General features: G+C 36.0%; 1 pseudogene; it reads left to right on the forward strand.

The window, feature by feature from the left end:
- Positions 1–1,188: 1,188 nt before the first annotated feature.
- On the forward strand, positions 1,189–18,982 carry LOC132555813 (uncharacterized; annotated as a pseudogene).
- Positions 18,983–19,187: the final 205 nt, after the last annotated feature.

Consider the following 19,187-nt stretch of genomic DNA (forward strand, 5'->3'; position numbering starts at 1 on the left):
GGGTTGCAGAAATTGAAAATTCACAATAGGGGAGTTAAAATCACCACGCTTTGTGGTAAGCAGTCCATGTGGTTCCGAGGAACGAAAGTATCAAGAGAAGAGGCTGGTCTAGTGGCGGATATCATTTCCTTAATTTTCATATCTTAAGGATATGTAGGATTGACGTGACCTCTTGTTCAAAAACAAGAGGTCATCAATATATCTGAAAGTGAAACCGAAGATAGTTTAAGTATCGTATTACCAGATGATGACTAATTATTTTAATTTCCTGAACTTATGATCGGTGATTTTATATACTTCATTAACACATCGTATGTTCATAGACTGTGTGACTTTTGCTTTGAGGGCATCAGCGCTGAATTTTCAAATTTTGAAAATAAGATGAATTCGTCGATGAATACGTCGTATACTTTAGAACAGGAGGATTATGATGAATTCGTGAGATCCGGGATTCCCATCACGGCTTTTCTGATACTCTCATGTATATTGGGGACGATTGGAAATGTTCACGTGTTTTTGGTTTATTTGCTCAGATACAAAGCAAATATGTACAAAAAGTTGGTACTGTGTTTGACTGCAGTGGATTTTGTAGGATGCACGTTCTGCATTCCAGCCTCACTGTATATTATCAGAAACATCTACTCGGTGCAGTCTTCTGTTTTCTGTAAGTTGTACTTCACAACCATGAATATTGTAGGAACGTACTCCTTGCTTTTTTTGAATCTCATAGCTGTGGAACGTTATAGGAAAGTATGTCAGAGAGTTCGTGTCCAATTTAGCCAGCGAACAACTCGCGTGCTCTGTGGATTAAATTTTATCGTCATGCTCATAGTCTTCATCATCCCGGGATTTATGATTTTTGGTGTTAATCAGCAGACAACAAAGACTCATTCATTGCCCGGTTATAAATGTTCAGTGTTGAATCAGCTGAAGAAATCAATGTTTGTACGGGTCTACGGAGGATTTATGTTATTAACGTTTGTCACCAGCATCACAATTTCAATTGTGTCGTACATTTTGATTGGTAGAAGGATATATATTCATCAGAAAAACAATATCACTACACGTATCCCTCAAAGAACAAAACACCTAACGTCGCAGCCGGATGTCGTATATAGTGATACCACAATCTCAATCACACCAGTACATTCCAGTCCAGACTCAGAAATTACTACAGACAGCTACGTTATGTCCACAGCTGCACGTGACCCAGACATGAAGCGAGATAACTCGGTGGCGAGTAAAAGTGACAAAGTCGGACAGTCAACTGAAAAAGAAAAGGCATTTCTAAAATCAATGCATGAAAGGAAAAGAAAGAAGCTTGTCAAAAGTAGAAATGTTACTAAAGTTTTCTTAGTGGTGTCCGTTATCTCGTTCGGTGTTTATCTCCCTTACCTCTTAACCACCGTAATTAGGAATATCAACCCACGTCTCTATCAAAACTTTGTGGATAATAATGGATCTCTGTCTTACTTTATAATTTGGATGATTTTCCTTAACAATGCTATTAATCCAATTGTATACGGTTTTATGGATAGAAAATTTCGACAGGAACTATCGGCATTTTACATTCAAATGAAACGCTGTTTAGTTTCTTGGAGGCATGGCTGATAGTGCATAATGTGTGTTTGAGTTTTGCTTTGACATACTAATGAATATACAATATACTTAACTTTTCATTCAGTGATATATATGTATATCACTTGTGGACTATAACGCTTTATTACTGGCGGGGTCAGTCAGATAAGTCATGGACAAAGCTAATACGTCATCATTTTAAATGGCGCAACAGTATGGCTACCCGTGTCGTGTTTAATTCCATTCTATCTCCCTCGTTTTGCTCTTTTCATTAATTAATTTGTTATTATTTAACGTGTCTAGTTTTAGTTCCTGCTTATCAAAGCTCGAAAAAAGCAAAATCAAAAAATCAAAAACTAGTTTCACAAAATCATTTAACATCCAATATATACTAGATGGAGACAACAATGTATATGCTTACATATATAAGTTAAATAATAATCCTTGATGATGAGTTATAATTGATTTGCTTGAATACCGTTACATTAAGTTGCTTCCATTGAACTGAAACAATGATACCGGTTTGGCATCAGCTTTAACATCAGACTTTAAAGTGTACAGAATGTTTATGTACATTACTAAAGATAGAATTGTTGTGCATTACTTATTGGTAGTAACTTGTACCAAATCCGGATGAACAATGAAAAATAGTTTTTAAAATTTACATTTTCTACACGTTCTATGAAAATATTTTTACCCAGCAAAAACAAGTTTCATTTTAATGCCAGAAGTTATTCAGCCACTTCGCATTTACAAACCAATAAACATTTTTTAGTACAGAATAACTGAAATGTTGATTTATTTAAATCTTGTGGAGAATTGAGGGTATTGACTATTGATACCATCTGACATCAATATTTTTAAAATTTTGCTACAGATCTAAATGCAGATAAGTTATGTCATTTGCTATATATATAATCAATATGCCGAATACCATGTCTAAAAATGGTATCGAGAATTTATTTGTGTTAAACGAAATGAGAAAATGTATTATTTTAAGAGGAATTCAATACAACAACTAAGGCTAATGTAAACCAAATAACTTTCCCTTTCCGTGATTCGCGGAAATGACCAGGAAATACCGAGAGAAACCACGAAATGTTTCTCGACCTCAATAATGAGACACTCATATATTAATATATACAGCGTTCTAGTTCAATGTTCTGTGTACAGATAATCTCACCGAGAATTGTTTTTTTCGATTATAGCTGTTGGTTTTACATTTCTGTAAATGTAACATAGATCTAAATTCAGACGGGTTAACAGGTTTTGTAATCTGTTTCAGTGTAATTAAAATTTTAAAATCACGGATATCTTCCGTCAAATAAAGTCATTTTGAATCTGAAAGGAATTCTGCTTTTTAGCAAATATTCTGCCTTACTTTTGCTAGTCACTAGTGCAATTATCTGTGAGAGTTTTTCATTCGCTGTGAATGCCAAACTTCAACTAAGATACAAAACACAACCCTGTTTTTATACCGTCGTCCGGTGATCATTCACGCCAAAAAAATTAATTCTTTCTTTTTTGATGTACAAACGTAAAGAGTTTCGTGTCTATGTCCACTGTTTCTCTTTAATATTCAGTCGACCTTTTTAAAAATCCGTAATACAATGCTTTCGAATTTTAGAAAAAGATGTTTGATTTACGACGGAAATTGAACACTTTATTATTGTCACGTGATCAATTGCCGAGCGGAAAACGAGAATATATGTATGTCTGTACTCTTTCAACGAAACCGATATTCACTGTAAAACTTCCGTTCTTGACAATGTGATAAATCATTTCAATGTTTTTGATTGAATAAAGTTGAAAAACCGAAGAAAAAGAAACTATGTTTCTGTTGATCTTATCTCTCAGCCTACCAAATGGAGATTTTTATATAATGTGTTACTATTACTATGTTAACCTAAGGCCAGTGTTTGGATTTAGACATTTGGTCTGTGTTTCGATTCGCAACACTTTTCTGATCATGATTCTTTTGCAAGGAAGTCAGGAAGTTCTTAACATTGATGTTATTTATAAAATGCAAATTTCCTATAAGTTTAAAGTTTAGTTTGACCCACACATGGTGCAATAGTGGAATAACCTAAAGTCAAAGGTTAAACTAATGTACTTTTCTCTCAAGATCTTTATGACTCGATTGTTACTGATATACGACAGTCAACATCACGTGATTCAATAAAACAACATATGATGTCAAATCATGTGTATTCTATATGAACTATATGAAAGAGGAAGTATGAACTTAAAAGCCTGCTTAAAATGTACTTCAAGCCCAAGAGTTTGTAAAGATCTACTTTACTTTAAATAGCCGGAAATTTTGATATTTTCGACGGGATTAAATTTGATGGTTTTAATTTCTAATTTCTGTTCGCACTAAACATCGGACATGCTATTCTTTATTCTTCTTTTGGGGGGGGAGGCTGGTAGGGTAAATAGAGATGACGGGTATGTCTGTGTCTATAATACGAGTATTTTTAGAAATGGCAGAATATAAGAAATGATTAATGTTCGAAATATGATAACGTGAACATAGAAATTGTCAAAAGTTTTTAATATTTTATACGCTTTTTGATAACATTTGGCGGTTATACAGAACGAAGAAATATAAATAAGATAGAAAACTTTTATTTTATTGTAAATATAAGTTCAATTCGTAATGATCAATTTTATTTTGAATAGCTGTTTCCCACAGTAATTATATGTACATCAGTCCTGAGATTTGTTTCTTCATCTGGAAACTTTGTTATCTCTTCTTATATCAGGTCTTTGTTCTTCCTGCTTCCGGTCCTTGATAAACACGAATTTAATCAATAAAAACGCCCTATTTCTCGATATTAACTGTTATGATACATCACAAACACCGCTTCAATGCATTCATTAAAAAGCGTATAAGGGCAGTGATGAACTATACTTACATTTAAAACGATGATGCTTGCTTACATAACTAACGATATATTGGCTAAAATTGATAGACTGACCTTCGATAAAAACACTTACTGTCTTACAACACAAAACCTATACTGCCTAAGATTACAAAACTTTTACTGACTTATAATACAAAATCTCTACTGACTTATTATACAAATATCTACTGACTTATAATACAAAATCTCTACTGACTTATAATACAAAATCTCTACTGACTTATCATACAAATATCTACTGACTTATAATACAAAATCTCTACTGACTTATAATACAAAATCTCTACTGACTTATCATACAAATATCTACTGACATATAATACAAAATCTCTACTGACTTATAATACAAAATCTCTACTGACTTATCATACAAATATCTACTGACTTATAATACAAAATCTCTACTGACTTATAATACAAAATCTCTACTGACTTATAATACAAAATCTCTACTGACTATACAAAATACTGACTTAAATACAAAATCTACTGACATATAATACAAAATCTCTACTGACTTATAATACAAAATCTCTACTGACTTATTATACAAAATCTCTACTGACTTATCATGAATTAAATATCTACTGACTTATAATACAAAATCTCTACTGACTTATAATACAAAATCTCTACAAAACTGACTGAATTATAATACAAAATCTCTACTGACTTATAATACAAAATCTCTACTGACTTATAATACAAAATCTCTACTGACTTATAATACAAAATCTCTACTGACTTATCATACAAATAACTGACATATAAACAAAATCTACTGAATTATAATACAAAAATCTACAAAACATGTACTGAATTATAATACAAAATCTCTACTGACTTATAATACAAAATCTCTACTGACTTATTATACAAAATCTCTACTGAATTATAATACAAAATCTCTACTGACTAAGAATACAAAACATGTACTGAATTATAATACAAAATCTCTACTGACTAAGAATACAAAACTTTTACTGACTTATAATACAAAATCTCTACTGACTTATAATACAAAATCTCTACTGACTTATACAAAATCTCTACTGACTTATTATACAAAATCTCTACTGACTAAGAATACAAAACATGTACTGAATTATAATACAAAATCTCTACTGACTTGTAATACAAAACCTGTACTGACTTAAAATACAAAATCTCTACTGATTTTTTTGAAGATTACAAAGGAGCGATATCTAACTTCAAAGTCACAACAATATACCGTTATATAATCTCGAGATCCGTTTGATGTACACCAAAGGACCAAACTAGTCTTTTCGTCTTGTCCACACAGAGTTGCACAAGAAAATTTTGTCATGATATTTTCCATTGGTGCTGACAGCGAAAATAATCATAATATCGAATATCGAATATGCAAACAGACCTAAACTGGCAGTTTTAAGAAATTCTATCGAGCTTCGAGCAAGAAGTTCATAATATTTGTATCATCCTTGCGTAACAGATATCAATGGTCGGATGGGATAAAAGATGTCGGACACTTGATCTAGAAAGTAGAAAACCTGACGTTTAAAAGTAGAAAAACTCGTACTTTTATGCTAAATATTTCAATTTGTCTGCGTGAGAAAGTATTTTGAATTAACCAATTATTGAAATCGAGTAATTTTAGCTCGACATGCATTTATGTTCGAATATATAAATAAGGTTTTTAATGACGGAATAACTTCGGTTGATTAAACAAACCGATTTGGATTTTTTACTATTATAATTAATAAGATCGTCTTCGGCTTCTATGGCGAAACGTGCTGATCTTAATCTATAAGGGTTAGAAAAGTGAAAACAACAGCCATTTCATTTACTTTGGTCAGGACACGTTATTACAATCCGTGATAGCGCATTACCAATGGTGAAGGCGATATCGCTTGTGGACCGCTTGTCGGTGTTCGTTTATTAGATTTACTTTCACCTCCAGGAAACACACCTCTACTGGCATCCCCTACCCGAAAACACATGTAACAAAATACTTTCGTTTCACAGATAATACTTATACCACCTCTCCCACATGCAACTGGCGCTGTTAAAAGCCCAGATGATTAATATATAGTTCCAGGCTAGATACATGTGTAGGAGGATTCTACTTACATGTACAAATAACCTAGGTCAAGTTTGGGGTTCCAGTCGGTACCACACAATAGATAACACACATATACGTTTCAATATAATTTTTATTACATATAGAAATAATAAAAAAAAGGACGAAACACCGCAAAGCCCCAGTAAACAACACACTTTCGGGCGACTACTGTTGGGAGTAGCTAGGACGTACACACTGACGCAACAGACATTTCCGGGTTTTCCGGAAGATTACTGCACAACACAAGACATAGACGAGACACTCACCTTACTACAGACCTGTCAGAGAGAGAGAGAGTAGAGAAAAGGTGAGTTGTACATTTTCCGGAGCTGTCGTCAGACTGACGATATGCATGTATACAGCGTGTTTTGTAAACGAATATAGCAAATAAGAGACAGAAAAGAGAATAGTTAATAAAAAAAGAATTGATGGAACTAGAGATGAAAGGGAAAGTAGAATCGTCAGTATTCAAACCATTCATACCCGACAAAGTGTGACCACAAGTGACAATGGTATGACTCCATGTGACCACAAGTGACAATGGTATGACTCCATGTGACCACAAATAACAATTGTTAGACTCAATGTGACCACAAGTGACGATGGTATGACACCATGTGACCACAGAGTGACATGTCACTCTCTTAGAAAAACCTAACAGGATGTGACGTAATGCGTAGTCAATTTGTTTGTCAAGTACTTATTGTCTATGTATAGTATGCGAGTGTTGAATGTTGGAAAGTTTACCTGGCACCCTGGTCACTTTGAACAGAGCGCCCCGAGCGACAAACATCGATGTATTATGATAATAGCCAGCCTAGCGACTATGAGAGGTAGAGGCACTAGAGTCTATAAAACTGTACACGTAGGTACTAGGTGTAAAATATTAACGTTATTTGATATAGTATCTATTTAATGATATATTTGATTAAAGTCATATTTTTGTTTAAAAATAGTATTTTTGAAGTGTGTTCATTCAAATATCCTTACACCAGATATGATTTTATCTGGTGTAAGGGGACTTATGTGGTGAGTTGTTGGGTCGCCTGATACAGCTTTAAGAGGTTTTCTCGGAACTCCGCCCTCAGACTGACTCGTTCAGTACACACTATAAACGATACACATTATTATAGTTTTAGTGTCACGTGGTATCCGGAAACTTCTTTCTGGCCATCATAAAAGTATCCCCTCTATAGTATCTGTAACCCCTCCCCTCTTCACATTATCAGACAAACCAGGTCGAGAAAACCTTTTAATCTGAGATATAGTTTGACCCAGATGACCTGCTGCTTCGTGCAATTGATACAAACTTTGCTCTGTAACAGGATCTAGCGCCCTATACACTGTTACTATCAGGTTCAGTATCTGTAACATACTGTAACCCATCCTTGGATAAAATCATTCTCTCCCACATTTTATAGTATACACGAATTTTCATAAGCTATGCCTACTGTTCCTGCCTTTTTAGGTTTTCTGACCAATCAGCTTTAAATTGTTTAAACCTGGATATATAGGGGTCGTCATCCTGTTCCTTTCTTTCATCCCTCCCCACAACAAGAATGTATCCGGTTGGGGAATTCATCTTGAGATTCATCTGGTAGATTTTCATCATTGAAATACTATTTACTGTGGCCTCAACATCATCTGGGCAAGTTTCCCTTCCACATCGCTTTACGGTTGGCGTGATAACCCATTAGCGTTACTGTGGTGACCCGGCTGGTGTAAAACATATCAATAGCACTGACCACCTAGCCATTAAACTTTCAGGCTCTTTGAAATTTTCCAACCAAGCTAAGGCTGCATGATAAAACCCCCAATATAGCGCCCAGAGTGCCCAACAAAACTAACAGCAGCTTCCTTGCGAGCGGTGCAACGATTCTGTCGGGGCCTACTGAATGTTTCACTTACATAACAGAGAACCTTTTCTTTTCCCTCTTGTATTTGAGACACAGCACACCTAACTATTGACTGAGTTGCCTGCATTACAGTCTAAAATAGATGTACCTGTACTCTGAGGACATTAAAGTATATGGCTTGAGATTAACAAATCTTCTAATGCCACAAAGTATGCCAGACACTTTTCTAGTCAATTTAGTTAAAAGTGCAGATATATCTAAGTAATTAGAGATAAGTTTCCTATAATACCCTGAGAGTTCTAAAAAAAGCTTTGAACTTCTGTAGATGATGTAAGTGAAGTCCATTTCTGGACGGCCTTGACCTTGTCGGGGTCACAACTTACACCAGCCTCTGACAGTTTGTGACATGGATATGAAACATGGGTTTGCAAAAGGGTACATTTCTTTGGTTTCAATTTAAGAATGGCTATTCTAAAGAATTCAAAAACACTTTTCAGGTTTGACGAAGCAATTTCAAATGTGGAAACAAATACAATGACATCGTCTAAATAACATTACCATTTTGACCCATGTAAGCCCCCTAGCACCAATGCATAAGCCACGGAAAGGTCGCTGGGGTTTTCCAGAGCCCAAAAGGTATTAAACTGGTAGAGCCCTTTGTGAGTGGCAAAAGCTGTTTTAGCTTTGTCTTTTTCATCCATACGGCACTGCCAATAGCCGCTTGCTAAATCAAGGACCGAAAACCATTCCGCATCCGAAATTGTATTTAATACCGTTTTTGGTAGGGGGTAACCATTTTTCTAAGTTACAGAGTTTAGTTTCCTATAGTCAACACTGAACCATAGTGATCCATCTTTCACATAACACAATAGGTGCTGAGCTGACCAGGGACCAGTTCCTTCTCTACAACTAATTTTGAGCATGAGAAATCCTTCTGGAAGCCATTTTTATTGGGGAAAATCACTGAGTGTCTATAATGCGATCTAACAATTTGGTTCTACACATTACCCCGTCAGGAAAATATGTCCTGTACTTAGGAAAAATGGAGACATATTACATAAAACACTCATATCTGTTTTGGTCGCGCAAAACTCGAATGACAATTTGGAGGATCGGACAGAATCGGACAGGATCGGACAGAATCGGACAGAATGTTTGTTTGTTTTGCTTTTTTGTTATTTTAGCCCATCATCATCGTTGGGCTATTCTAATCGTCCTGCGTCTGTGGTAAGTGGTCCGTCCGTCCATTAACATTTTTTGTTATCGCTAGTAATTAAGAAATACTGGATGGATCTTTCTGAAATTACATATATAGGTTTCCCTTGGTCCCTAGTTGTGTCCGTTTGATTTTGGTAGTGATTACAAAAATGGCCGACAGGTGGCCATCTTGGATTTTTTCAATGAAGTTTGTTATCGCTATTTCTTCAAAAGCAATATATGGATATTTCTAAAATTTCAAATGAAGATATCTATGGTCTCTAGTTGTGCCCATGTAATTTTGGGACTGATCAGAAAAACAAAATGGCCAACAGGTGGCCATTTCGGATTTTGACTTTGAAAGTTTGTTATCGCTATTTTTTTTAAAAGTACTGGATTGATCTCTCTCATATTTCATAAAGACGTTCCTCTTTGTCCCTAGTCGTGTCCATTCTATTTTATTTCTGATTTTAAAAAAAATGGCCGACAAATAGCCATCTTGGATTTTCACTTTGCAAGTTTGTTTTCGCTATTTCTTGAGAACTGCTGTATAGATCCTTCTCAAATTTCATACATAGGTGCCTAAGTAATTCTGAGATTGATCAGAAAAACAAACTAGCCAATAGGTGGCCATCTTGGGTTTTTCATTTAAGTTTGTTATCGTTATTTCTCGAAAACTACTCCATGGATCTTTCTCAAATTCCATGTGTAGGCTCCCCTTGGTCCCTAGTTGTGCCCGTTTGATTTTCGTTCTAATCAGAAATACAAAACGACCGAGAAACGACCATCTTGGATTTTGCCGAGTAAAGATTTCCTATGGGATCTCTTGTTTAATAAACGATATTAAGTTTTACTCGAATGCATCATTTGAATATCATAAAAACAAGGTAACAAGACAGCGTGACTTAGTCGGGAGGTAACAAGCCTACAGGGACATTAACATATCAGGGAGGTAACAAGACAGCGTGACTTAGTAGGAAGGTAACAAGCCTACAGGGACCTTGACATATCAGGGAGGTAACAAGACAACGTGACTTAGTCGGGAGGTAACAAGACAGCGTGACTTAGTCGGGGGGTAACAAGCCTACAGGGACCTTGACATATCAGGGAGGTAACAAGACAGCGTGACTTCGTCGGGGGGTAACAAGCCTACAGGGACCTTAACATACCCGTGAGGTAACAAGATTTCGTTAGCCGAGAGGTAGCCAGCGCCAAGAAGCTATTAGACATATAATATGTGACCAGACACCGGAACTTACTCATGACCTTGGCCTGGAGGTAAACCCCCGTTTAGTGATACTTTTTCTGAATAAAACATTTAAATACTGATTCATCTGCTGAAAACATTTAATGCTAAGTAAAGATTTCCTTCTACATAAATTAAATACATGAAAATGTATATACTGAAATTCCTTCACTTCATTTTAATCTCGAGACAATTTCAATTTATTTGACTACAAGAGGATGACTGATACGACGCAATGGTAACTTCACTTCGTTTTTGAAAACGTACACAAATTGACACAGATGATCAGATACAAGGTGATTCCTAAGTAAGGTTAAACTCTGTCTTTTTGTAATGAGAATTCGAGGAAATAACCTATAAGATTTCCACGTAGTACCTTTATAGTCCGTGTATATAAAGCTACACGTAGTACCTTTATAGTCCGTGTATATAAAGCTACACGCAGTACCTTTATAGTCCGTGTATATAAAGCTACACGTAGTACCTTTATAGTCCGTGTATATAAAGCTTAGTCCGTGTATATAAAGCTACACGTAGTACCTTTATAGTCCGTGTATATAAAGCTACACGTAGTACCTTTATAGTCCGTGTATATAAAGCTACACGTAGTACCTTTATAGTCCGTGTATATAAAGCTACACGTAGTACCTTTATAGTCCGTGTATATAAAGCTACACGTAGTACCTTTATAGTCCGTGTATATAAAGCTACACGTAGTACCTTTATAGTCCGTGTATATAAAGCTACACGCAGTACCTATATAGTCCGTGTATATAAAGCTACACGTAGTACCTATATAGTCCGTGTATATAAAGCTACACGCAGTACCTTTATAGTCCGAGTATATAAAGCTACACGTAGTACCTTTATAGTCCGTGTATATAAAGCTACACGCAGTACCTATATAGTCCGTGTATATAAAGCTACACGTAGTACCTATATAGTCCGTGTATATAAAGCTACATGCAGTACCTTTATAGTCCGTGTATATAAAGCTACACGTAGTACCTTTATAGTCCGTGTATATAAAGCTACACGTAGTACCTTTATAGTACGTGTACATAAAGCTACACGCAGTACCTATATAGTCCGTGTACATAAAGCTACACGCAGTACCTTTATAGTCCGTGTATATAAAGCTACACGCAGTATCTATATAGTCCGTGTACATAAAGCTGCACGCAGTACCTATATAGTCCGTGTAGATAAAGCTACACGCAGTACCTATATAGTCCGTGTACATAAAGCTACACGCAGTACCTATATAGTCCGTGTACATAAAGCTACACGTAGTACCTATATAGTACGTGTACATAAAGCTACACGCATTACCTATATAGTCCGTGTACATAAAGCTACACGCAGTACCTATATAGTCCGTGTACATAAAGCTACACGTATTACCTATATAGTCCGTGTACATTAAGCTACACGTAGTACCTATATAGTCCGTGTACATAAAGCTACACGTATTACCTATATAGTCTGTGTACATTAAGCTACACGTAGTACCTATATAGTCTGTGTACATAAAGCTACACGTATTACCTATATAGTCCGTGTACATTAAGCTACACGTAGTACCTATATAGTCTGTGTACATAAAGCTACACGTATTACCTATATAATCTGTGTACATAAAGCTACACGTAGTACCTATATAGTGTGTGTACATAAAGCTACACGTATTACCTATATAGTGTGTGTACATTAAGCTACACGTAGTACCTATATAGTCTGTGTACATAAAGCTACACGTATTACCTATATAGTCTGTGTACATTAAGCTACACGTAGTACCTATATAGTCTGTGTACATAAAGCTACACGTATTACCTATATAGTCCGTGTACATTAAGCTACACGTAGTACCTATATAGTCTGTGTACATAAAGCTACACGTATTACCTATATAGTCTGTGTACATAAAGCTACACGTATTACCTATATAGTCCGTGTACATTAAGCTACACGTAGTACCTATATAGTCTGTGTACATTAAGCTACACGTAGTACCTATATAGTCTGTGTACATAAAGCTACACGTAGTACCTATATAGTCTGTGTACATTAAGCTACACGTAGTACCTATATAGTCTGTGTACATAAAGCTACACGTAGTACCTATATAGTCCGTGTACATTAAGCTACACGTATTACCTATATAGTCCGTGTACATTAAGCTACACGTAGTACCTATATAGTCTGTGTACATAAAGCTACACGTATTACCTATATAGTCTGTGTACATAAAGCTACACGTAGTACCTATATAGTCTGTGTACATAAAGCTACACGTATTACCTATATAATCTGTGTACATAAAGCTACACGTAGTACCTATATAGTCTGTGTACATAAAGCTACACGTATTACCTATATAATCTGTGTACATAAAGCTACACGTAGTACCTATATAGTCTGTGTACATAAAGCTACACGTATTACCTATATAGTCTGTGTACATTAAGCTACACGTAGTACCTATATAGTGTGTGTACATAAAGCTACACGTATTACCTATATAGTCTGTGTACATAAAGCTACACGTAGTACCTATATAGTCTGTGTACATTAAGCTACACGTAGTACCTATATAATCTGTGTATATAAAGCTACACGTATTACCTATATAATCTGTGTACATTAAGCTACACGTATTACCTATATAGTCTGTGTACATTAAGCTACACGTAGTACCTATATAGTCTGTGTACATTAAGCTACACGTAGTACCTATATAGTCTGTGTACATTAAGCTACACGTAGTACCTATATAATCTGTCTATATAAAGCTACACGTATTACCTATATAGTCTGTGTACATAAAGCTTCGAGTACATGATTTATTTTGAGAAAAACTAACTGTTTTAATCTTCTTTTTAGAATTAATTCTTTATAAAATGAACAAAATTAACCCATGGTCCTCTCTATACTGTCTTACTAACAGCTGACTAATACTGTCGAGAGGTCAGACATTCAACTACTGACCCCTCTCGACGTTACCTAACTCCCAAATATGGACATCAATCCAAGCGCAACACCAATCGAGATATTGGGCTACATTTCTTAACTGTCTTCATTTATCAAGCATCACATTCCCAGACCAATGAGATTCTTAGATCAGAAGCTCATGTGTTTCAATATATGCAAATGAGACTGATATCTCATGTGAGCATATTAGATAAAAAGTTAATATTGATGTAATGGGGAAACTCCTAATTCATACAATATGTAAGACTTCGAAAAGGGCAGATATTTCAAAACGGCAGATATTATAGATTTCTATATCCCCACACACAGCAGTATAAAAGGGAAGATATCATAGATTTCTATATCCCCAAACACAGCAGTATAAAAGGGCAGATATCACAGATTTCTATATCCCCAAACACAGTAGTATAAAAGGGTAGATATCACAGATTTCTATATCCCCACACACAGCAGTATAAAAGGGCAGATATCACAGATTTCTCTGTCCCCTCACACAGCAGTATAAAAGGGAAGATATCACAGATTTCTATATCCCCAAACACAGTAGTATAAAAGAGTAGATATCACAGATTTCTATATCCCCACACACAGCGGTATAAAAGGGCAGATATCACAGATTTCTCTATCCCCTCACACAGCAGTATAAAAGGGAAGATATCACAGATTTCTATATCCCCAAACACAGTAGTATAAAAGGGTAGATATCACAGATTTCTATATCCCCACACACAGCGGTATAAAAGGGCAGATATCACAGATTTCTCTATCCCCTCACACAGCAGTATAAAAGGGTAGATATCACAGATTTCTATATCCCCACACACAGCAGTATAAAAGGGCAGATATCACAGATTTCTCTGTCCCCTCACACAGCAGTATAAAAGGGAAGATATCACAGATTTCTATATCCCCAAACACAGTAGTATAAAAGGGTAGATATCACAGATTTCTATATCCCCACACACAGCGCTATATAAAAGGGCAGATATCACAGATTTCTCTATCCCCTCACACAGCAGTATAAAAGGGAAGATATCACAGATTTCTATATCCCCACACACAGCGGTATAAAAGGGCAGATAGCACAGATTTCTATATCCCCACACGCAGCAGTATAAAAGGGCAGATATCATAGATTTCTATATCCCCAAACACAGCAGTATAAAAGGGCAGATATCACAGATTTCTATATCCCCAAACACAGCAGTATAAAAGGGAAGATAACATAGATTTCTATATCCCCACACACAGCAGTATAAAAGGGCAGATATCACAGATTTCTATATCCCCAAACACAGCAGTATAAAAGGGCAGATAACATAGATTTCTATATCCCCAAACACAGCAGTATAAAAGGGCAGACAACATAGATTTCTATATCCCCAAACACAGCAGTATAAAAGGGCAGATAACATAGATTTCTATATCCCCAAACACAGCAGTATAAAAGGGCAGATAACATAGATTTCTATATCCCCACACACAGCAGTATAAAAGGGCAGATATCACAGATTTCTATATCCCCACACACAGCAGTATAAAAGGGCAGATATCACAGATTTCTATATCCCCAAACACAGCAGTATAAAAGGGCAGATATCACAGATTTCTATATCCCCAAACACAGCAGTATAAAAGGGCAGATATCACAGATTTCTATATCCCCACACACAGCGGTATAAAAGGGCAGATATCACAGATTTCTATATCCCCAAACACACCATCCTATACAAATCCTAGTCACCATCCTAGTCACCATCCTATACAAATCCTAGTCACCATCCTTATCACCATTCTATACAAATCCTATTCACCATCCTATACAAATCCTAGTCACCATCCTATACAAATCCTAGTCACCATCCTAGTCACCATCCTATACAAATCCTAGTTACCATCCTAGTCACCATCCTATACAAATCTAGTCACCATCCTATACAAATCCTAGTCACCATCCTATACAAATCCTAGTCACCATCCTATACAAATCTAGTCACCATCCTATACAAATCCTAGTCACCATCCTATTCACCATCCTATACAAATCCTAGTCACCATCCTATACAAATCCTAGTTACCATCCTAGTCACCATCCTATACAAATCCTAGTCACCATCCTTATCACCATTCTATACAAATCCTATTCACCATCCTATACAAATCCTAGTCACCATCCTATACAAATCTAGTCACCATCCTATACAAATCCTAGTCACCATCCTAGTCACCATCCTATACAAATCCTAGTTACCATCCTAGTCACCATCCTATACAAATCCTAGTCACCATCCTTATCACCATTCTATACAAATCCTATTCACCATCCTATACAAATCCTAGTCACCATCCTATACAAATCCTATTCAACATCTTTTTATTCAATCGTACTGATGGTTTTTTCCATCCTTCTAAAATAATTTTTTGTAAAAATTGAACAAAATTGACCATATTTGCCATATAAACATACTTAAGGAAATACGCAATGACAGTAATATAGTCGTAAGTCTTCATAATCAGTAAGGTTAATGTGGGATATACCCTTAAGTCTTTATAATCAGTAAGGTTAATGTAGGATATACCCTTAAGTCTTCATAATCAGTAAGGTTAATGTAGGATATACCCTTAAGTCTTCATAATCAGTAAGGTTAATGTAGGATATACCCTTAAGTCTTCATAATCAGTAAGGTTAATGTAGGATATACCCTTAAGTCTTCATAATCAGTAAGGTTAATGTAGGATATACCCTTAAGTCTTTATAATCAGTAAGGTTAATGTAGGATATACCCTTAAGTCTTCATAATCAGTAAGGTTAATGTAGGATATACACTTAAGTCTTCATAATCAGTAAGGTTAATGTAGGATATACCCTTAAGTCTTCATAACCAGTACGGGTAATGTAGGATATGTAGGATATACCCTTACCCTTTCTTTGACATGGAGCAAAACTCGGTATCACTATCCTGACGGACTCCCTGAATTACTTTAATAAAAAGATTCTAGACAGAGGAATTTCCTTTGTTAAAGGGTTGTCACAAAATACAATCAAGGATTCAATGTGGATTTTGAACACTCCGTAGTTAAGTCTTCATAACACAGTGAGGTAAGATAAAGTCTTAAATCTTCATAACACAGTGAGGTAAGACAAAGTCTTAAATCTTCATAACACAGTGAGGTAAGATAAAGTCTTAAATCTTCATAACACAGTGAGGTAAGACAAAGTCTTAAGTCTTCATAACACAGTGGTACAATTACAATTCACCCTACAGTGGTACAATTACCACTCACCTTACAGTGGTACAATTACCACTAAACCTTACAGCGGTACAATTACCACTCACCTTACAGCGGTACAATTACCACTCACCTTACAGCGATACAATTACCACTAAACCTTACAGCGGTACAATTACCACTCACCTTACAGCGGTACAATTACCACTCACCTTACAGCGGTACAATTACCACTCACCTTACAGCGGTACAATTACCACTGGTACAATTACCACTCACCTTACAGCGGTACAATTACCACTCACCTTACAGCGGTACAATTACCACTCACCTTACAGTGGTACAATTACCACTCACCTTACAGCGATACAATTACCACTCACCCTACAGTGGTACAATTACCACTCACCTTATGCAAAAGGAAGTAACTAAACAAATCATAAAAGATATTAAGTTTTTTTCATGTTGAATTTCAAATATAGTTTTTGCTGATAGTTTCAAGAGTTAATATAAATTCTACTCCCGATCTTTTTTAAAGAGTTTTTTTTTATGAAATTGATGTTGATTTAATTTTGTGTTGCCATACATTACAAGCTAGTCAATTGTTTCCAGGTAGAAATATATACATACAGTGTTAGACGTTCATTGTATAGATTTGTTTTCCACCCATATTCATGAAATATTGCACGTGTTCAATGTTTTCAAAATGATGATTTTAACAGTGTTTTCCTATGTCGTGACAATAAAAGGGGATTTAACAGGGTTAGTTCCCGGAGAGATCGGTCCCTGTATATTCAGTTTCTTCTTGTAGAAAGGCATTTATATTATAGTCTTTTAGCCTCGGTCAATCCCTTTGATGTGTGTATGATAAGCATATATTCAACATGACATATATAAACAAGTGATATTAAACGACATACAAAATAGGATTTAATAGTCCATCTTCTTATATAAAAATATTAGAAAATAAAAAATGACAAAATATGACCTTTATTGTTTTAGTGTCGATGTAAATGCCATTCAGTTGTTATTTTCTTTTTACTTTCATTTTTCAGGTTTTCTAGCCTTGACCTTGACAATGGCCGAAGGTGGACATATTGATATCGCACGTCCCTTGTCAGAACGACATGTGAAGGAAATCGGAAAGAACACCATAAAGTCTCCGTCAGATAGAGCGGTTTGCTGGATCCGTGGTAATGTGTACCTTCCGTGTGATCAAATAGTAGTTAGTGATTACAACAACAAGAAGCTGAAGCTGTTTACAGACAAAGGACAGTACCTGGACGAGTTGACCATTCGAGGTCGTCCCCTGGATCTGTGTCTGGTGAACGACAATACCGTGGCGGTCGCTGTCTGCAGTCCTAATGGTGTCTGTGTCGTGAAAAGTCGAGGCATCTAAACTCTCCCTGTCGTCTGAGATCAACATATCAGGCATCGGTAATTGCCTTGGTATCACACATACAGACGGGAGGTTTGTCGTGAGTACATATGGAGGAGGAGTATACAGTGTAACACAGGACGGCGTGACTGACTTGTTACATCACTATAACAAGATCTGTCCGTGTCTTACACATGACCAGTACAGGGACACACACTCGTCAGCGTCTATAACGACACCAGGGGAGGCGTCGCAGTGTCCAGACTGTCGGCTGACAATCGTCACACGGATGTGGTAAATGATGATGTTGTGGAGGGTAACAGAGGAATAGATGTGGACAGGGAGGGAAACATCTACGTGTGTGGTAATGTGCCACACAACGTCATACAGTTGTCTGAGGACGGGACACACGTCAGTAGTAGGAAATTGCCGATTCTGGGACATTTTCACATATCCAACCACAACAATGGTTGAAATTCGATTGTATGTTTAAACATGGTTAAACATGGTTACCTAAGGGAAAAAAATGAGTTAAAGAAAACGAAAATATATAAAAAAAAAAAAACTTCAAGAACATAATACTATTTTAAAATGACTTAAAGAAAAGAATGTTATAATGTAACTAGCTCCTTATTGCTGACCCACGAATTGAACGACTCTGGATACCCTTTCCACTTGA

Source organism: Ylistrum balloti, unplaced genomic scaffold, assembly GCF_031769215.1.
Source record: "Ylistrum balloti isolate Yb309-2 unplaced genomic scaffold, AGI_CSIRO_Ybal_v1 Utg370518, whole genome shotgun sequence".
NCBI classification, from domain to species: domain Eukaryota; kingdom Metazoa; phylum Mollusca; class Bivalvia; order Pectinida; family Pectinidae; genus Ylistrum; species Ylistrum balloti.